Below are 22,632 nucleotides of genomic sequence, written 5' to 3'. Positions count from 1 at the left end.
CATTGTACACATACTTGCAATAAATTTTCCTCAGAGTGGTCTTACAGAAAAATACACTAAGATATAGCTTGGGGTGTGGTGTGTGATGATCAGTGTTGTGATTGGCAGAAAGAATTTCAGAGAACTAGACTCATTGCCTGAATTTGTTTTGGATTGAGAAAGTGCTTCTGAGGAATGGCTTCATTTATTCATTAATTCAACAAATTATGATTATAAATGGCTAGAAACTGAGGATAGCGTGATGTGATGTGATGAGCAAGATCAGTACAGTTCTTATCCTTACTGAAGTAATACTGCAAAGACACTGTCGCAATTAAGTGTCATCAATGTTATGATAGAAAAAGTATAGCCACTAATGGAAATGAGTAGAAAGAATGCCTAATCGAAGGGTTCTGGGAAGATGTTATTATCTTGCTTTTGATTTGGCTCTGTCCCTCTTTAATGAAATCATTGACTATTTTACTCTGTGTTAGGCACCTAGACCGATTTCTAGGTAAAAACAAATATGGAACTCACATAGGAGCACAACTGCCTTCATTTCCACTCTAAGCTTTGGGCCAGTGATAAAGGAAGGTGGATGAGAGTTGGAAATGTGTATGACAAGGAAAGCACATGTCCCTGTGTCCTTGTTACAGGCAGAGATAGACAGATTTATACAGATAATTTTTCATAGATAACATAAAAATTTTAATTAAGATCTCAGTAGTCATTTAATACAGAACTCCTAAATGAAGTTGTTGTTGTTGTATTTTTTCATTTGTTTTGATCAGCAAATTGTTTCCTGGGGTGATAATAACAGACGGAATGGTTTGGCAGGAGGATGAGCATACACACCTCGCGTTCATAGATAAAACCATGCTGGCTGATGGCTCTGAGCCACCGAGAAGTCTCTAGTCAAGGACAGGCTTGGTGGGTGGAACGGGCGAGTGGATTGCTATGGTTAACATTGCATTTCAGTGGAGACCTTCAAGATGGCGGAGGAGTAAGACATGGAGATCGCCTTCCTCCACACAAATACATCAGAAATATATCTAAATGTGGAACAACTCCTACAGAACACCTACTGAACACTGGTAGAAGACCTCAGACCTCCCAAAAGGCAAGAAACTCCCCACATACCTGGGTAGGGCAAAAGAAAAAAGAAAAAACAGACAAAAGATTAAAGATGGGACCTGCACCTCTGGGAGGGAGCTGTGAAGGAGGAAAGGTTTCCACACGCTAGGAAGCCCCTTCACTGGCGGAGACGTGGGTGGTGTGGGGAAAGCATCAGAGCCACGGAGGAGAGCGCAACAGGGGTGCAGAGGACAAAGTGGAGAGATTCCTGCACAGAGGATCAGTGCCGACCAACAGTCACCAGCCAGAGAGGTTTGTCTGCTCATCCACTGGGGCAGGTGGGGGCTGGGAGCTGAGACTCTGGCTTCAGAGGTCAGATCCCAGGGAGAGGACTGAGGTTGGCTGCGTGAACACAGCCTGCAGGGGGCTAGTGCACCACAGCTAGCTGGGAGGGAGTCTGAGAAAAAGTCTGGGACTGCCTAAGGGGCAAGAAACTATTGTTTCGGTGTACACGAGGAGAGGGAATTCAGAGCCCTGACTAAAACAGCTCCAGAGATGGGTGCGAGCTGCAGCCATCAGCACGGACACCAGAGATGGACATGAAACACTAAGACTGCTGCTGCTGCAGCCACCAAGAAGCCTGTGTGCAAGCACAGGTCACTATCCACACCTCCCCTCCCAAGAGCCTGTGCAGCCCGCCACTGCCAGGGTCCCATCATGCAGGAGCAATTTCCCCAGGAGAACACACGGCGCACCTCAGGCTGTTGCAACGTCACGTCAGCCTCTGCCTCTGCAGGCTGGCCCCACATTCTGTACCCCTCCCTTCCCCTGGCCTGAGTGAGCCAGAGCTCCCTAATCAGCTGCTTTTGTAACCCCGTACTGTCTGAGCGAAGAACAGATGCCAGAGGGTGACCTAAATGCAGAGGCAGGCCTAAATCCACAGCTGAAACCAAGGAGCTGTGCGCAAAAAGAAGAGAAAGGGAAATCTCTCCCAGCAACCTCAGGAGCAGCAGATTAAATGTCCACAATCAACTTGATGTACCCTGCATCTGCGGAATATCTGAATAGACAATGAATCATCCCAAAATTGAGGCAGTGGACTTTGGGAGCAACTTTGGACTTGGGGTTTGCTTTCTGTATCTAATTTGTTTCTGGTTTTATGTTTATTTTATTTTAGTGTTCAGAGTTTATTATCATTGGTAGATGTGTTTATTGGTTTGGTTGCTCTCTTCCTTTATATACATACATATACATATATATATATATATATATATATATATATATATATATATATATTTCCTTTTTTTCTTTTTGTGAGTGTGTATGTGTATGCTTCTTTGTGTGGCTTTCTCTGTATAGCTTTGCTTTTACCATTTGCCCTAGGGTTCTCTCTGACCTTTTTATCTTGATTACTTTTTAATTATTTTTTATTTTTAATAACATTTTTAATTTTAATTATTTTATTTTATTATTTTCTTTCTTTCTTTCTTTTCTTTCTTTCTCCCTTTTTTTCTGAGCCACGTGGTTGACAGGGTCTCGGTGCTTCAGCTGGGTGTCAGGCCTGTGCCTCTGAGCTGGGAGAGTCGAGTTCAGTACATTGGTCCACCAGAGACCTCCTGGCTCCACATAATAACAAATTGCAAAAGCTCTTCCAAAGACCTGCATCTCAATGCTAAGACCCAGCTCCACTCAATGACCAACAAGCTGCAGTGCTGGACACCCGATGTCAAACAACTAGCAACACAGGAACACAACCCCACCTATCAGCAGAGAGGCTGCCTAAAATCATAATGAGTCCACAGACACCCCAAAACACACCACTGGCCGAGGTTCTGGCCACCAGAAAGACAAGATCCAGCCTCATCCACCAGAACACAGGCAGCAGTCCCCTCCACCAGGAAGCTTACACAACCCAGTCAACCAACCTTACCCACTGGAGGCAGACACCAAAAACAGTGGGAACTGCGAAGCTGCAGCCTGCTAAAAGGAGACTCCAAACACCGTAAGTTAAGCAAAATGAGAAGACAGAGAAATGCACAACAGATGAAGGAGGAAGGTAAAAACCCATCAGACCAAACAAATGAAGAAGAAATAGGCAGTATACCTGAAAAAGAATTCAGAGTAATGATAGTAAAGATGACACAAAACCTTGGAAATAGAACGGAGAAAATACAAGAAACGTTTAACAAGGACCTAGAAGAACTAAAGAGCAAACAAACAATGATGAACAACACAGTAAATGAAATTTAAAATTCTCTAGAAGGAATGAATAGCAGAATAACTGAGGCAGAAAAACGGATAAGTGACATGGAAGATAAAATAGCAGAAATAACTACTACAGAGCAGAATAAAGAAAAAAGAATGTAAAGAATTGAGGACAGTCTCAGAGACCTCTGGGACAATATTAAATGCAACAACATTCTAATTATAGGGGTCCCAGAAGAAGAAGAGAAAAAGAAAGGGACTGAGGAAATATTTGAAGAGATTATAGTTGAACACTTCCCTAATATGGGAAAGGACATAGTCAATCAAGTCCAGGAAGCACAGAGAGTCCCATACAGGATAAATCCAAGGAGAAACATGCCAAGACACATATTATCAAAATATCAAAAATTAAATACAAAGAAAAAACATTAAAACAGCAAGGGAAAAACAACATATACATACAAGGTAATCCACATAAGGTTAACAACTGACCTTTCAGCAGAAACTCTACAAGCCAGAAGGCAGTAGCAGGACATATTTAAAGTGATGAAAGGGAAAAACCTACAATGAAGATTACTCTACCCAGCAAGGATCTCATTCAGATTAGATGGAGAAATCAAAAGCTTTACAGACAAGCAAAAGCTAGGAGAATTCAGCACCACCAAACCAGTTTTACAACAAATGCTAAAGGAACTTCTCTAAGCAGGAAACACAAGAGAATACAAACAATAACAAACCCAAAACAATTAAGAAAATGGTAATAGGAACATACATATTGATAATTACCTTAAATGTAAATGGATTAAATGGTCCAACCAAAATACATAGACTGGCTGAATGGAAACAAAAACGATACCTGTACATATGCTGTCTACAAGAGATTCATTTCAGACCTAGGGACACATACGGACTGAAAGTGAGGGGATGGAAAAAGATATTCCATGCAAATGGAAATCAAAAGGGAGCTGGATTAGCAATTCTTATATGAGACAAAACAGATTTTAAAATAAAGACTATTACAAGAGACAAAAAAAGCCACTACATAATGATCAAGGGATCAATCCAAGAAGAAGATATAACAATCATAAATATTTATGCACCCAACATAGGAGCATCTCAATACATAAGGCAAATGCTAACAGCCATAAAATGGATATTGACAGTAAAAAAATAATAGTTAGGGACTTTAACACCGTACTTTCACTGATGGACATATCATCCAAAATGAAAATAAATAAGGAAACACACGCTTTAAATGATATATTAAAAAAGATGGACTTAACTGATATTTATAGGACATTCCATCCAAAAACAGCAGAATACCCTTTCTTCTCAAGTGCTCATGGAACATTCTCCAGGATAGATCATATCTTGGGTCACAAATCAAGACTCGGTAAATTTAAGAAAATTGAGATCATATCATGTATCTTTTCCAACCACATTGCTATGAGACTAGATATCAGTTACAGGAAAAAAATCTGTAAAAATTACAAACATATGGAGGCTAAACAATACACTACTAAATAACCAAGAGATTACTAAAGAAATCAAAGAAGAAATCAAAAAATACCTAGAAACAAATGAAAATGAAAGCGTGATGACACAAAACTTATGGGTTACAGCAAAAGCAGTTTTAAGAGGGAAGTTTATAGCAATACAGTCCTACCTCAAGAAACAAGAAACATCTCAAGTAAACAAGCTAACCTTATACCTAAAGCATTTAGGGAAAGAAGAGCAATGAAACCCCAAATTTAGCAGAAGGAAAGAAATCATAAGGATCAGATCAGAAATAAATGAAAAAAAAATGAAGGAAACAATAGCAAAGATCAATAAAACTAAAAGCTGGTTCTTTGAGAAGATAAACAAAATTGATAAACCATTAGCCAGACTCATCAAGAAAAATAGGGGAAGACTCAAATCAATAGAATTAGAAATGAAAAAGGAAAAGTAACAACTCATACTTCAGAAATACAAAGAATTATCAGCAATTACTATGAGCAAATATATGTCAAAAAATGGACAACCTGGAAGAAATGGACAAATTCTTAGAAAAGTACAACCTTCTGAGACTGAGCCGGAAGAAATAGAAAATATAAACAGACCAACCACAAGCACTGAAATTGAGACTGTGTTTAAAAATTTTCCAACAAATAAAAGCCCAGGGCCAGATGGCTTCACAGGCGAATTCTATCAACATTTAGAGAAGAGCTAACATCTATCCTTCTCAAACTCTTCCAAAATATAGCAGAGGGAAGAACACTCCCAAGCTCATTCTACGAGGCCACCATCACCCTCATATGAAAACCAAACAAAGATGTCACAAAGAAAGAAAACTGCAGGCCAATATCACTGATGAACATAGATGCAAAAATCGTCAAGAAAATACTTGCCAACAGAATCCAACAGCACATTAAAAGGATCATACACCATAATCAAGAGGGGTTTATCCCAGGAATGCAAGGATTCTTCAATATATGCAAATCAATCAATGTGATTAACCATATTAACAAATTGAAGGAGAAAAACCATGTGATCATCTGAACAGATGAAGAAAAAGCTTTTGAAGAAATTCAAAACCAATTTATGATAAAATACCCTCCAGAAAGTAGGCATAGAGGGAACTTACCTCAACATAATAAATGCTGTATATGACAAACCCACTGCTAGCATCATTCTCAATGGTGAAAATCTGGAACCGTTTCCTCTACGATCAGGAACAAGACAAGGTTTTCCATTCTCAACACTATTATTCAACATAGTTTTGGAAGTTTTAGACACAGAAATCAGAGAAGAAAAATAAATAAAAGCAATCCAAATTGGAAAACAAAAGTAAAGCTGTCACTGTTTGCAGATGATGTGATACGATACATAGAGAATCCTAAAGATGCTACCAGAAAACTACTAGAGCTAATCAATGAATTTGGTAAAGTAGCAGGATACAAAATAAATGCACAGAAATGTCTTGCATTCCTATACACTAATGATGAATAATCTGGAAGAGAAATCAAGGAAACACTCCCATATACCCCTGCAACAAAAGAATAAAATACCTAGGAATAAACCTACCTAAGGAAACAAGAGTCATGGATGCAGAAAAGTATAAGACAGTAATGAAAGAAATTAAAGATGATACAAACAGATGGAGAGATATACCATGTTCTTGGATTGGAAGAATCAATATAGTGGAAATGACTATACTACCAATGCAATCTACAGATTCAATGCAATCCCTATCAAACTACCAATGGCAGTTTTCACAGAACTAGAACAAAAAACTTCACAATTTGTATGGAAACACAAAAGACCATGAATAGCCAAAGCAATCTTAAGGAAGAAAAATGGAGCTGGGGGAATCAGGCTCCTGGATTTCAGACTATGCTACAAAGCTACAGTAATCAAGACAGTATGGTACTGGCACAAAAACAGAAATGTAGACCAATGGAACAGGATAGAAAGCCCAGAGATAAACCCACGCACCTATGGTCACCTTATTTTTGATAAAAGAGGCAGGAATATACAGTGGCGAAAAGACAGCCTCTTCAATAAGTGGTGCTGGAAAATTGGACAGCTACATGTAAAAGAATGAAATTAGAACACTTTCTAACACCATACACAAAAATAAACTCAAAATGGATTAAAGTCCTAAATGTAAGGCCAGACACTATCAAACTCTTAGAGGAAAACATAGGCAGAACCCTATAGGACAGAGATCACAGCAGGATCCTTTTTGACACACCTCATAGAGAAATGGAAATAAAAACAAAAATAGACAAATGGGGCCTAATGTAACTTAAAATCTTTTGCACAGCAAAGGAAACCATAAAAAAGACAAAAAGACAACCCTCAGAATGGGAGAAAATACTTGGAATTGAAGCAACTGACAAAGGATTAATCTCCAAAATTTACAAGCAGCTCATGCAGCTCAATATCAAAAAAAAAAACACACAACCCAATCCAAAAATGGGCAGAAGACCTAAATAGACATTTCTCCAAATAAGGTATACAGATTGCCAAAAAACACATGAAAGAATGCTCAATGTCACTAATCATTAGAGAAATGCAAATCAAACCTGCAATGAGGTATGACCTCAGACCAGTCAGAATGGCCATCATCAAATAATCTAGAAACAATAAATGCTGGAGAGGTGTGGAGAAAAGGGAACCCTCTTGCACTGTTGGTGGGAGTTTAAATTGATACAGCCACAATAGAGAACAGTATGAAGGTTCCTTATAAAACTAAATGTAGAACTACCATAGGACCCAGCAATCACACTACTGGGCATACACCTTGAGTAAACCATCATTCAAACAGTCATTTACCAGAATGTTCGTTGTAGCTCTATTTACAATAGCCAGGACATGGAATCAACGTATGTGTCCATGACAGATGAATGGACAAAGAAGATGTGACCCATATATACAATGGAATATTACTCAGCCATTAAAAGAAATGGAGTTATTTGTAGTGAGATGGATGTACCTAGAGTCTGTCATACAGAGTGAAGTAAGTCAGAAAGAGAAAAACAAATACAGTATGCTAACACATATATATGGAATCTAAAAAAAAAAAAAAAAGGTCATGAAGAACCTAGGGGCAAGACATGAATAAAGACACAGACCTACTAGAGAATGGACTTGAGGATACTGGGAGGGGGAAGGGTAAGCTGGAACAAAGTGAGAGAGTGGCATGGACATATATACACTACCAAACGTAAAATAGATAGCTAGTGGGAAGCAGCCGCAGAGCACAGGGAGATCAGCTCTGTGCTTTGTGACCACCTAGAGGGGTGGGATGGGGAGGGTGGGAGGGAGATGCAAGAGGGAGGAGACATGGGGATATATGTATATGTGTAGTTGATTCACTTTGTTATATAGCAGAAACTAACACACCATTTTAAAGCAATTATACTCCAATAAAGTTTTTAAACAAATAAACAAAAAACACCCCCAAAAATTGCATTTTAGCACAGACATCCAAGGGTGCCAAGAACGTGACAGCATGACAGATAGTGAGAGAGGAAGCCAAGGCAGTTAGGGGTGGCCTCCAATTCATGGTTGACAGCCAGGGATAATTTGTGGTTAACAGATCAGGAAAACTCACAGCCTATACATGCGTCCTCACTCTGAAAGTGTTGTGAGTGAGATTGTCTGAGTGGAGTCTGTGCCTAGCTTTTTGGGGTTTTGTGGGGGGGGTTTTCCCCCTAGCTTTGAACTTTAAACACTGACTCTTTAGTGTGCCAGTATCTCTTTCTAAGTCGTCTTAAGTTACTTACCTCACTTTAAATAGTGATATATGTGATGTATAAGCTAGTTTATTCTAGACTTTAAGCCTATGTTTTGTTTTGTTTTTATTGAATTTTACTTGATTTACAATGTTCTGTCAGTTTCTGGTGTACAGCAAATTGATTTTTATTTATGTATTTTTTTCAGATTCTTTTCCATTATAGTTTATTATAAGATATTGAATATAATTCCTTGTGTTATACAGTAGGACCTTGTTGTTTTTGTATCTCTTAATGCCAACTCCTAATTTATCCCTCCACTCTCCCCACCCTTTGGTAACCATAAGTTTATTTTCTAAGTCTTTGAGTCTGTTTCTGTTTCATAGATATGTTCATTTGTGTCATATTTTAGATTCCATATATAAGTGTTATCATATGATATTTGTCTTTCTCCTCCTGACTTACTTCACTTAGTGTGATAATCTCTAGGTCCACCCATGTTGCTGCAGATGACATTATTTCATTATTTTTTGTGGCTTAGTAGTATTTCATTGTATACATATACCACATCTTATTTATCCATTGATCTGTCAATGAACACTTAAGTTGCTTCCATGTCTTGGCTATTGTGAAAAGTGCTGCTATGAACATTGGGTTACATGTATCTTTTTGAATTACAGTTTTCTCCAGATATACGCCCAGGAGTGGGATTACTGAATCATATGATAACTCTATTATTAATTTTTGAAGAAACCTCCATACTGTTCTCCGTAGTGGTTGTACCAATTTACATTTCCTCCAACAGTGTAGGAGGGTTCCCTTTTCTTCATACCCTCTCCAGCATTTGTTATTTGCAGACTTTTTAATGATGGCCATTCTGACTGGTGTGAGGTAAACATAAGGCCTTTGAATTGCCACTCACACTGCCTAGAACACTCTGTTCTCAGATTGTCAGCTTAAATGGCAGTTCTTCAGAAAGTCTTTCCTGAGCCCCTGTTTAAAGAAGTTAGATGCAATAGCTTTCTGTTATATTACATTGCTTTATTATCTTGTAGCATATATCACTTTTTGGAATTATCTTAAAGTTTTGTAATAGTATTTTTCTTTGTTGTAGGTATCCCCTTTCTGGTCTGGAAACTCTCTGAGAATAAGGACTTTCTCTGTCTCATTCACCATTGGATCCTCAGAGCCTGGACTAGTCCCTGGCTTTTACGTCTCTCTGCTCCTTCAAGGCAACGATCATATCTTAGACAACTTGCCAAGCCTGATGCCCCAGGACAGTAAGTGATTCCCATTAATGTGTAGACTTATTTAATAAATACAATTGAGCTTTGTAGAAGTAACCAGTAGTGAACACTAAGTGAGCACCTTGTTGGAAAAAAGGGCCATTTTTCTCTTAATCAACTTTTAAATTAATTTAAAACCAGCTATTTTTTTGTGTGTATTTGTGTGTTCAGCTTGCATTTGAGCATCATTTTGTGGCAGGTGCTTTGAGAAGTGAAAGAGATGAGTACAAGTAGTTGTTGCCTTTCAAAGTCTTCTACTTTATTATGAAAGACGTGGGTGAAATTCATTTTCCTTTCTAATCTTTGGAAATGGTGCCTAGCTGTGTTCTTAGATAAATAATGCCTTTAAAAATGAATAAATGGATAAAAGTAAAAATCACTGAATGAATAAAAAGAGGTGAATTAAGTGATAGGAGTTAGAACCAGATGCAGCCAATCGTCAAAGCCTTTGAGTCAGGGGGAAGGGATTTGATTGCATGAAGTCTTTGACTCATGAAGTAGACTTAATTTATTTTTCACCCAGTAGAAACCATTCACTGTTTCCTTGTGTTCATGTTATTGTTTCTTACTACCGTGGGTTGTTCTTGATGTCCCCATGGCTGGAATGCATGCTGATAATCTTTGTATGTTTAAAATCCATTCACTGAAGATAAAAGCAAACATCATCATCTCAGTGAAATAGTTTACTACCTCCCTTGCAGCAAGAAATTTCTCCACCTCTGAATTCCTAGAATGGTCTATTGACTCTCTGCCTGTCACACATAACCCTTTTCATCTTATATTGCCATTATTATGTCTGTGTTTAATCTTCTCTTTTAGACTCAGCTCCTTGAGGGTGGGCTTATTGCTGATTTATCTGAGTAGCAAATTTTTAGTAATTCATTAAAAAAGTATTTACTGAAGACATTACATGTGAGGCAGAGTGCTAGTATTGGAGAAAGAGTTGTGAGCACCTAACATCGACAAGGCAAACACTAGTATGCCTTGGATTTTAGAGTTTAATAAAGAGCAGAGTATTAATGGCTTTTATTAGTTGAGCACATCAGACAATTTGATGAGAAATTATCTTAGCATATTGTAGCTGAAGACATAGGTTTTATTTATTTATTTATTCTGGATAAATGCATTTACTTTTTTAAATTAAAGTATAGTTCATGTAAAATATTATGTAAGTTACAGGTGTGCAATATAGTGATTCAAAATTTTTAAAGATTATACTCCTTTTATAGTTATTATAAAATATTGGCCTTATTCCCTCTGTTGTACAATGCATCCTTGTAGCTTATTTCATACATAATAGTGTGTACTTCTTAATCCCCTACCTCTGATGGCTCCTCCTCCCTTCCCTCTCCACACTGGTAACCACTAGATTGCTCTCTATATCTGTGAGTCTGCTTTTTTTTGTTATTGTTTTTATATTCACTAGTTTGTTGTAGTTTTATGTTCCACATGTGCTATCATACAGTATTTGTCTTTCTCTGTCTCATTTATTTCACTTAGCATAATGCCCTCCAAGTCCATCCATGTTGCTGCAGATGGCATTTTTTCATTATCTTTTATGGCCGAGTAGTATTCCATCGTGTATATATACCACACTGCCTTTTTTTTTTATAAACATCTTTATTGGAGTATAATTGCTTTACAATGGTGTGTTAATTTCTGCTTTATAACAAAATGAATCAGCTATACATATACATAAGTTCCCATATCTCTTCCCTCTTGCGTCTCCCTCCCTCCCACCCTCCCTATCCCACCCCTATAGGCGGTAACAAAGCACTGAGCTGATCTCCCTGTGCTATGCAGCTGCTTCCCACTAGCTGTCTATTTTACATTTGGTAGTATATATAAGTCCATGCCACCCTCTCACTTCGTCCCAGCTTACCTTTCCCCCTCCCCGTGTCCTCAAGTCCATTCTCTACATCTGCGTCTTTATTCCTGTCCTGCCCCTAGGTTCTTCAGAACCATTTTCTTTTTTTCTTTTTTAGATTCCATATATATGTGTTAGCATACGGTATTTGTTTTTCTCTTTCTGACTTACTTCACTCTGTATGACAGACTCTAGGTCCATCCACCTCACTACAAATAACTCAATTTCATTTCTTTTAATGGCTGAGTAATATTCCATTGTATATATGTGCCACATCTTCTTTATCCATTCATCTGTCGATGGACCCTTAGGTTGATTCCATGTCCTGGCTATTGTAAATAGAGCTGCAATGAACATTGTGGTACATGACTATTTTTGAATTATGGTTTTCTCAGGGTGTATGCCCAGTATTGGGATTGCTGGGTAATATGGTAGTTCTATTTTTAGTTTTGTAAGGAACGTCCATACTGTTCTCCATAGTGGCTGTATCAATTTACATTCTCACCAACAGTGCAAGAGTGTTCCCTTTTCTCCACACCTTCTCCAGCATTTATTGTTTGTAGATTTTTTGGTGATGGTCATTCTAACTGGTGTGAGGTGATACCTCATTGTAGTTTTGATTTGCATTTCTCTAAAGATTAGTGACACTGAGCATTCTTTTATGTGTTTGTTGACAATCTGTATATCTTTGGAGAAATGTCTCTTTAGGTCTTCTGCCCAATTTTGGGTTGGGTTGTTTGTTTTTTTGATATTGAGCTTCATGAGCTGCTTCTAAATTTTAGAGATTAATCCTTTGTCAGTTGCTTCACTTGCAAGTATTTTCTTTCATTCTGAGGATTGGCTTTTCATCTTTTTATGGTTTCCTTTGCTGTGAAAAGCTTTTCAGTTTCATCAGGTCTCATTTGTTTTTGTTTTTGTTTCTTTTTCTCTAGGAGTTGGGTCAAAAAGGATCTTGCTGTGATTTATGTCATAGGGTGTTCTGCCCATATTTTCCTCTAAGAGTTTGAGACTGTCTGGCCTTACATTTAGATCTTTAATCCCTTTTCAGTTTATTTTTGTGTATGGTATTAGGGAGTGTTCTAATTTCATTGTTTTACATGTAGCTGTCCAGTTTTCCCAGCACCACTTATTGAAGAGGCTTTTCTCCATTGTATATTCTTGCCTCCTTTATTAAAAATAAGGTGACCATAGGTGCATGGGTTTATCTCTGGAGTTTCTATTCTTTTCCATTGATGTATATTTCTGTTTTTGTGCCAGTACCATACTGTCTTGATTAATGTAGCTTTATAGTATAGTCTGAAGTCCAGGAGCCTGATTCCTCCAGCTTCGTTTATCTTTCTGAAGATTGCTTTGGCTATTCGGGGTCTTTTGTGTTTCTATACAGATTGCAAAATTTTCCTTCTAGTTCTGTGAAAAATGCCATTGGTAATTTGCTAGGGATTGCATTGAATCTGTAGATTGCTTTGGTTAATATAGTCATTTTCACAATGTTGATTCTTCCAGTCCAAGAACATGGTATATCTCTCCATCTGTTTGTATCATCTTTAATTTCTTTCATCAGTGTCTTATAGTTTTCTGCATACACGTCTCTTGTTTCCTTAGGTAGGTTTATTCCTAGGTATTTTATTCTTTGTGTTGCAGGGGTAAATGGGAGTGTTTCCTTGATATCTCTTTCAGATTTTTCATCATTAATGTGTAGGAATGCAAAAGATTTCTGTGCATTAATTTTGTATCCTGCTACTTTACCAAATTCATTGATTAGCTCTAGTAGTTTTCTGGTAGCATCTTTAGGATTCTCTATGTATACTACGGTGTCATCTGGAAACAGTGACAGTTTTACTTACTCCTTTCTGATTTGGATTCCTTTTATTTCTTTTTCTTCTCTGATTGCTGTGGCTAAAACTATGTTGAATAATAGTGGTGAGAGTGGGCAACCTTGTCTTGTTCCTGATCTTAGTGGAAATGGTTTCAGTTTTTCTCCATTGAGAATGATGTTGGCTATACCACACCTTCTTTGTTCACCCATCTATTGATGGACACTTAGGTTGCTTCCATATCTTAACAAATGTAAACCATGCTGCTGTGAACATTGGGGTGCAGGTAGGAGGGTTCTCTTTTTTCCACATCTTCGCCAACATTTGTTATTTGTCTTTTTAAAAATAATTAATTAATTAATTTTTGGCTGTGTTGGGTCTTCATTGCTGCATGCGGGCTTTCTCTCATTGCAGTGAGTGGAGGCTACTCTTTGTTGTGATGCTCTGGCTTCTCATTATGGTGGCCTCTCTAGTTGCAAAGCACGGTCTCTAGGCACGTGGACCTCAGTAGTTGTGGCACGTGGGCTCAGTAGTTGTGGCTCATGGGCTCTAGAGAGCAGACTCAGTAGTTGTGGCACACAGGCTTAACTGCTCTGTGGCATGTGGGATCTTCCTGGACCAGGGTTTGATCCTGAGTTGCCTCCATTGACAGGCAGATTCTTAACCACTACACCACCAGGGAAGTCCATTTGTGTTCTTTCTGAAGATGTAAGTTTTAGATTCCACAGATTATGGTTTCACTCCTGCTCTATTGCTTACTGGATATGTGACCTAAAGCTGGTAATGAGACATCTTGGAACTTCTGTCTCAGCTACTTGTTACCACAAATAATGCTGTGTAACAAACCACACCAAAGTAGATTAAAATAGAATTTATTAAACTCATGAGTCTGTGGTTTGATAGGGTGGTTCTTCTGGTCTGGGCAAGGGTAGGTTGTTTTCATTTTGGCTAGCTCATATGTCTGTGAGCTGGTGAGTCAGCTGGGAGGATGGATCATTCTAGTTGTGCTTCACCCAAGAAAGATCTTTGGCACATGTTTTTTCACCCTCTACTAAGTAAGCCTGGACTTGTCCACATGGTGGTTGTGGGGGTCCTAAAAAGCTAGTAATCTAGGCTCCAAGTTGGTAGTGTCACTTTTGCCACATTCTGTTGGCATAAGCAATTCACAAGATCAGATCAGATTCGTGTGGTAGGGATTCCATCTTTTGATGTGAGTTACTGGAAAATCACATTGTAAGAATGTGGATACAGGGGGACATGAGCAGTTGTTGGTTATATTTTTACTTCATCTACTATTACTTCAGTCTATAAAACAGAGATGATAATAATAGTTGCTACTTTATAGGTGGATTCTGAAAATTATATAAAATAATGTGGAAAAAACCTGGGATGTTATCTGGAATTTAAGAAATGTTGGGAAGTTTTTTAAGATTTTTACATCACTTATCCTCACAGTCAAGCATAGAGAGATATTATATTTCTCATTCAGGTTACTTGTCCCTGACCACAAAGTTAGTCAGTTATGGGGCCAGGATTCAAATCAGGATTCAATTCAAAGCTGGTAGCAGAGATTTCCCAACTATTCACCAAAGTTGTTTTTCTTTTTTGTTTGTTTGTTTTTCCTGGACTACATTTCCCAGCCCCTCTTGCTTCAAGTGTGACAGTGTGATTATTTTCTAGCCCATAAATGGTGAGTAGTATTGCTCAGGAGGAAGGAGCCCAGATCTCTGATTCTCCACTTGGTAGAGAACTTCCTACAGATTAGGAACACTGATTTTCAGTTTTAGTGAGCTAGGAATAAATTTTCTTGTGAATAGGCAATGAAGTTTTGGAGTTCTTACAGTAATAACAAACTAACTACTCTGGTTTAGTTGTAACACACCAATAGTACTATAGCAAGCCAGCTGTAACAAACTAATACTAGCCATAACAAACTAGCTAGTTATAACTGGTTGTTACTAGCTATAACAAACTAACCAATACAGAGTTTAATTTCTCGAACACTACGTGGTACAATTTAAGAAAGTGAAAAGTTTTCTAGGTAGTATTTTGCAGGTATTAGGCTCTATCATTCATTGAAGAAATGAAGTTTCCAAAACTAAACATAAGCTTTCCAGTCCCTTAATACCATGTACCACTATCTCTTTATCTCCCCTCTGTCTGCGATTTCCCCCTTTTCCTTCCACTCAGAGAAACACGTTCCTTTTACATTAAACCAAACTGACTGTAGGGTTTACGTGCATCTAACCTGGGCCAGAAGATCAAATTCTCTGATTAAAGTACCATTATTAGGGTTCATTTTATCTACATGAACAAAAGCAAAATGAAAAAAAAATCAAGTGGTCTTTTCTATAGATTGAAAATATTTGTTTCAGGGCCTCTCTTTTCCAATTCTGAGGACACTATCAAGGATTTGGTGGGGTTCAAGGAAATTTTCACAGGGTTGTGGAAGTGGGTTTTAAGCACTCTAATGGAAAGAGAGGAGTTGAAAATTAAAAGTGAAGGAAATTAGAAGGGTTCAAAAAAGCTAGTGAAAACAGAAAAAATATATCAACCCTACTTGAAATTAGAGAGCATGAAATTTACCCTCCCTTTGGCCCAGAAAGAAGATTCCATACTAAGTGGCACCATTATAGAAGCTGTAGAGAGACAATTAGGGCTTTAAATTATGACAAGTATTTGAGACCTCTGGTATTGACATCACTCAAAGAATTTTTCCTATGCCTTAGAGGAACATGGAGTCATAGAGAGGCAGATGATGTAAACATGGAGCCAAGGAATAAGAAGTCTACTTACATGCCTTAAAAGGAGAACAATTAGCAATACAGTGAAATAGAATCCAACTTTAAAAAAAAAATGCCATTTCTATTCAGTAACCTCACTTTAAAAGAAAGAATAATAATATAGGTAACATTTAATGCATACTTACTATGTGCCAAGTACTCTTGAGTTGAACAAGAAAGAGGCAAATAATAAAATCAAGTTGAAATTAGAGATTTTGTGAAAGCAAATGTTTTAAAAGGTATACCAGATACCAAGGAGGTTTGGGGTAGAGGAAGAAGACGAAATTTAAAGTCATAGGTTGAATCTTGGCTGTGGCACTTGGGCAAGCATATCACCTCTCCAGTCCTCTGTGGGTTCATGTGTAAACTGGGAATAATGATAACCTCCACTGAGGGTCAGTAAGATAAAAATGTGTGAGGGCACTTTTCCAGCTGCAATATGCAAGGCATATGACCATATTTAAATTAATCTCTTACATTACACACACACACACACACACACACACACCTAATTGTCTCACTTACAGTGATATCTGGTGGGAAGAAACAGCACAGCTTTTTTTTGCAGTGGTTCATGTCTAGGGAGACACGCTGTATATCACCAATATCCCTTTATTGCCCAATAAATAAGCAAAACCTCACAACCAACTAGGCACATCACAACAAAAACACAGCTCCAAAACAAAACGTAGAACAACGTTCAAAGGCAGCTGCAGAAGACAGTTACATGATGGAAATAGGAAATGAGATAACTCACTCATATATTTCATTTCTTCCAGTAACTCATTAGATACTTAAGAGAAGTGGCTTGTACCAGTTTTCTTTTCATTAAATATTCATATTTTCTAATGGAAATTGTTCTGACATATTGGGTAAATTGAGCAACTTATAAATGTATGCCTCTGAAAGAAGAGTTTGAGAATTCCCAGTGAGCAAGCTAATGCTTAAATGATTAACACTCCATTGATTTTATAATTAAAAAGCTAGAAAGTCAATATAGTGTGTGTTTTAAATGTTATGATAGCTGTTTGTCTTGATGCTTAGATCATAAGATTTTTGATTGCACATCTCTGTTAACTATGCAAAGTATTACTGTGCTTTCACTGGAGGATCCTCTTTCAATTCTCTGGGGACAAAATCCCTCCATTAAGTCACCTATGAGGTAAAAAATGCAAATGAACCATTCTTACTATTTAGAAATGAAGGAAAAGATAATATGGTCTAGAAAATTTAAAGACCAGAAATTTGAATACAGGGTATACTTTGTATTCTGGTAGGCAAGAGGATACTTGAGTTTCTGGGGAACTATGAGAGAGTAACTTAACCTTAATTTTTCTACATCAGTCCAGTAAATGCTTAATGAACACTTACTATGTGTTTAGGATACAGTAGTGAATAAGAAAAACATGGTGCCTGAAATCAGGGGACTTAGAAGATAAACAAGCAAGTGGTAACAACACAGTGTGAGGAATGTGGTGGAAAGGAGCTGTGAGAACATATACAAGGGGACAGATAGGTCAAGAGCACTGTCCCTGATGGGATGACTTATGCTGGACCCTGAGGATGCAAAGAAGGTAGGATTGTTCCAGGCAGTGGTAAGAATATGTGCATTGGCCAGGAAATTAGAAAGAAGAGGGCATGTTTGTATAGCTGAATCACACTGACTCCATTTTGTCAGCTCCATCTTGGTCCCAAAGTCCTACTCTCTCTCCCTTCTACGTGACTGAACCTTAGTCTACAAACAAGGAATGTGCCCAAGCCAGGTAAGCTCCTTATTGACTTTTACGCTTGCCTTCATCTGATAAATTTATTTTATTTTATTTTTATTGGAGTATCGTTGATTTACAATGTTGTGGTAGTTTCTGCTGTACAGCAAAGTGAATCAATTATACATATACACATATCCACTCTTTTTTAGATTCTTTTCTCATATAGGTCATTACAGAGTGCTGAGTAGAGTTCCCTGTGCTATACAGCAGGTTCTTATTAGTTATCTATTTTATATATAACAGTGTGTATATTGTCAATCCCAATCTCCCAATTTATCCCTCCCCCCACTTCCCCTTTTCCCCTGGGCAACCATAAATTCGTTTTCTACATCTGTGACTATTTCTGTTTTGGAGATAAGTTTATTTGTACCATTTTTTAAAATTCCACATATAAGCAATATCATATGATATTTGTCTTTCTCTGTCTGACTTACTGAACACTGGAAGAATGTCTTATGCTGACACATGGTTAGTGTTCATGAGACACCTGGGAGGGGGCGGGAGGAAAAAAACTCTGGTTTCCATCGGTGCGAAAGTGCTTCTCACTTGGTAGTCAGATTCTATTCTTAGGTTTGGCCCTGTTAAATCCCCCTGTACCCCTTTTAAGGGGTGCAGAATGTAGCTGCAAATGCTTCTGGATTGCTGTCTGCTCAATCCTGCCCGTAAGTAAGTACACACAATAAGCTTTATAATCGCATTTTATGGAGTTGCCTGTTTCATGTTTCAGTCTAATAGTTCCTTCAGTTTGGAGGATATTATTCAATATCCCTGCCATCCAACATGTGTGGTAGCCACTAAAAGTGTGGATAGAAAAGTGGTGCCTCACAAAAACCTATCATGAACCACAAATATGAGTTATATAAGTAAACATGACCTATAATTTAAAATTTTGCAGTAGTCATGTTAAAAAAAGTAAAAAAAATTGATCATATTAATTTCAATAATATATTTCATTTAGCCCAATATATCCTGGATATCATTTCAGTGACTAATCAATATAAAAATATTAATGAAACATTTTACTTCATTTTTTCATGCTGTCTTTGAAGTTCTCTGTGTATTTTATACTTAGATCACAGCTCACTTTGACCTAGCCACATTTCAAGTGCTCAGTGGCCAAATGGCTACCACATTGGACAATACAGGGATAGACAGTAAAATAATGGATTAAATGTTGAGAGATGGAAATAGACATGTAGAAGGAGCCAAATCCTGAGATGTTTTATTTCTTTCTTTGCAACCTAGTGACTTAGATGAGGTGGTATTTAAGGACCTTCTAACCCTAAAAGTTTATGAACCTCTATCCTATTTCAGTGTAGGATGGCAAAGAAGTGTCCCAAACTGAATGTTCTTACCTTAACATCTCAAAATTATTTTAGCACCATTGTTGTCATAGTTGTTATCTCCTCCCCTCCTCTTCCCCCCTCCTTTTCCTCCTCCTTCACCTCCTCATTCTCCTCCTCTTCCCCCTCTTCCTCTTCCTCCTTCTTCTTAACTACAAAGGTATTTATACCTGCCTCTGACCCAGGAATGCCATAATGAATACACTTACTCTCACATGAATTTTTCTTGAAAGCTCATTTCTCTTGGTTCGTTCAGAAGGACTTCAGTTTCACGGTATCTATTGTAGATTTTTACAAAGTAAATTTCACATGCTGATAATAGCACCTTATTTTTTCTTTGAGAGCTATTACTCCTCCATTCTCAGTCCATGTTGTTTGGGTGTGGCTAGCCATGCTCCAAGTCAAGGGGTAGGTATGTTTCAGGTTTAAGGCTGTGTCCTTGGCCACAGTGATTGGTTCAGTGACAGTTGTGTGGCCTAAGTCATCTTACTAGGTCCCAATAAGAGCTCATCTGGGGGAAATTTTGCTCAAGCTATTGGCATAAAAGTACTCTCTTTTCTTTTTACTGGTAAAATTATTGGTAGCATGGGATGTGGAATTGGAGATAATGGCAGCTTTCTTGTCATCATGAGGAGACAGCTTGGATAAGAATAAAGCAAGCACAGAGAAATGCAGAGTAGAGAGATGGGAAAACTAGAATTTCGGAAAAAAAACCAACAACAAAACTTTGTGCTCCAGATCCAGCTGTACCTGAAGTCAAAAAATCCACTCTTGGTCTTCCCACTTTAAAAATCTCTATTTGAACTAGAGTTTCTGCCGCTTGCAATGAAAAGATTACTGGCTAACAACTATTATCAACCTTAGTTGATAAGACTATTAGATTAACACTATTATCAATCTTAACATCATTTTATAGAATGGACCCCAGAATTATGTTACAGGAAAACTTTATCAAATAGACAATTCTGACATTTGTAAAAATATATTTCTTCCTATGAACTACTATAATTATTCATTAATTAAGACATTTGTTCATTTTATTCAACAAATATTCCTTGCAAATATACTCTTTTTCAGACACTGTGTTTTGTTTTATATATTATACCAATTATTTACTTGATTTTCTCTCTCACTTCTTTGTGATCTTTCAGTGGGCAGAATACTCTCGCCCAATCCCAAATAAAACTAAGATTTTGGAAATAAAAATAGAGGCAAGATCTCTCTGTTTGAAGTGTTTTGTTCTTTTAAAAATTATGTTAAGACTCATGTTCTTTGAGAAGGAACAATTAATTCTCTCAAACTCCTCTTTTTCTACCCCCTTTACACATGTCCCATATTAATTATCTCCATAATTTTCTGACTATAATTTTGGAACATTTTAGAATTTATTGTCTCCCAAAATTATGATTAGAATAAATGGGCAGTTTAAGAATAAATCCACATCTAGACCTTTCCCTACTGCAACAGAATCAGTTGGGATTATTATTTAAAATGAAAATTCGGGAGCTCCTTTTGCTCAGAGATTCTAAACTGGAGTCTTTGGGTAGTGTCCTAGAATTTGCATCTTAACCAGCTCTCTTGGAGAATCACATGTACACAAATGTTTTGGAATTACCTGGTTACTTAGGAAAAATTCTATAAGCATTCCAGGATATAGTGAAGGCATGGATTGACTTTGAGACGTAGATCATCAACATTTAAATATTATTTATCTGCTCTAGTCTATACCTGATAGCAAATAATTATTTTAATAATCATAAACATTTCACACAGATGAAAGACCTGCTAAATATTATTCACATATTAATGTATGAGCAGAACAGTATTAATTAATCATAGGTAGACTCTATAGATCATAATATCTGTTTATTAAATTTAATTATAGAGTCCAAACTCTGTCTAATGAGGAATCTGCTGACTGATATTAACTTAAGCTGGAAAAATTGGTCTACTATTACTTTTCTCAAACAAATAAAATAGCTTGCTCCTAAATTCTGTTCTTATATATTTCATCTAAACTCCTAAAACATCTTGGTCATGGCTTTTTTTATATTAATTTTAGTTTGGAGGGTTTTTAAATTTTTAATTAAATTAAGTTTTTTTATACAGCAGGTTCTTATTAGTCATCAGTTTCATATACATCAGTGTATACATGTCAATACCAGTAGCCCAATTCATCACAACACCACCCCCAAACCCCTGCTGCTTTCCCCCCTTGATGTCCGTATGTTTGTTCTCTACATCTGTTTCTCAATTTCTGCCCTGCAAATCAGTTCATCTCTACCATTTTTCTAGGTTCTACATATATGCATTAATATACGATATTTGTTTTTCTCTTTCTGACTTACTTCACTCTGTATGAGAGTCTCTAGATCCATCCATGTCTCAACAAATGACCCAATTTCATTCCTTTTTATGGCTGAGTAATACTCCGTTGTATATGTGTACCACATCTTCTTTATCCATTCATCTGTCAATGGGCATTTATGTTGCTTCCATGACCTGGCTATTGTAAATAGTGCTGCAATGAACATTGGGGTGCACGTGTCTTTTTGAATTATGATTTTCTCTGGGTATATGCCCAGTAGTGGGATTGCTGAATCAAAAGGTAATTTTATTTTTAGTTTTTTAAGGAACCTCCATACTGTCTTCCATAGTGGCTGTATCAATTTACCTTCCCACCAAAAGTGCAACAGCGTACCCTTTTCTCCACACCCTCCCCAGCATTTGTTGTTTGTAGATTTTCTGATGATGCCCACTCAAACTGGTGTGAGGTGATACTTCATTGTAGTTTTGATTTGCGTTTCTCTAATAATTAATTATGTTGAGCAGCTTTTCATGTGCTTCTTGGCCATCTGTATGTCTTCTTTGGAGAAATGTCCATTTAGGTCTTCTGCCCATTTTTGGATTAGGTTGTTTGTTTTTTTAATATTGAGCTGCATAAGCTATTTATATATTTTGGAGATTAATCCTTTGTCCATAGATTCGTTTGCAAATATTTTCTACCGTTCTGAGGGTAGTCTTTTTGTCTTGTTTATGGTTTCCTTTGCTGTGCAAAAGCTTTTAAGTTTCATTAGGTCCCATTTGTTTATTTTTGTTTTTATTTCCATTACTCTAGGAGGTGGATCAAAAAATATCTTGCTGTGATTTATGTCAAAGAGTGTTCTTCCTAGATTTTCCTCTAAGAGTTTTATAGTGTCTGGCCTTCCATTTAAGTCTTTAATCCATTTTGAGTTTATTTTTGTGTATGGTGTTAGGGAGTGTTCTAATTTCATGCTTTTACATGTAGC

General features: G+C 37.3%; 1 long non-coding RNA gene across 1 annotated transcript in view; it reads left to right on the top strand.

Annotated features, from left to right (window-relative positions):
- Positions 1 to 9,600: 9,600 nt before the first annotated feature.
- Positions 9,601 to 22,632, top strand: part of LOC308615999 — a 242,742-nt gene continuing 229,710 nt past the window's right edge. Inside the window, exon 1 of the long non-coding RNA XR_014015680.1 lies at positions 9,601 to 9,760. This is a non-coding gene — a long non-coding RNA (uncharacterized lncRNA). The remainder of the gene's footprint in view (positions 9,761 to 22,632) is intronic.

Source organism: Mesoplodon bidens (genome assembly GCF_964165515.1).
Source record: "Mesoplodon bidens genome assembly, chromosome: 4".
Classification (NCBI taxonomy): Eukaryota; Metazoa; Chordata; class Mammalia; order Artiodactyla; family Ziphiidae; genus Mesoplodon; species Mesoplodon bidens.
The sequence above is the reverse complement of the archived record's forward strand: the minus strand, read 5'-3'. Positions and strand labels throughout refer to the sequence as shown.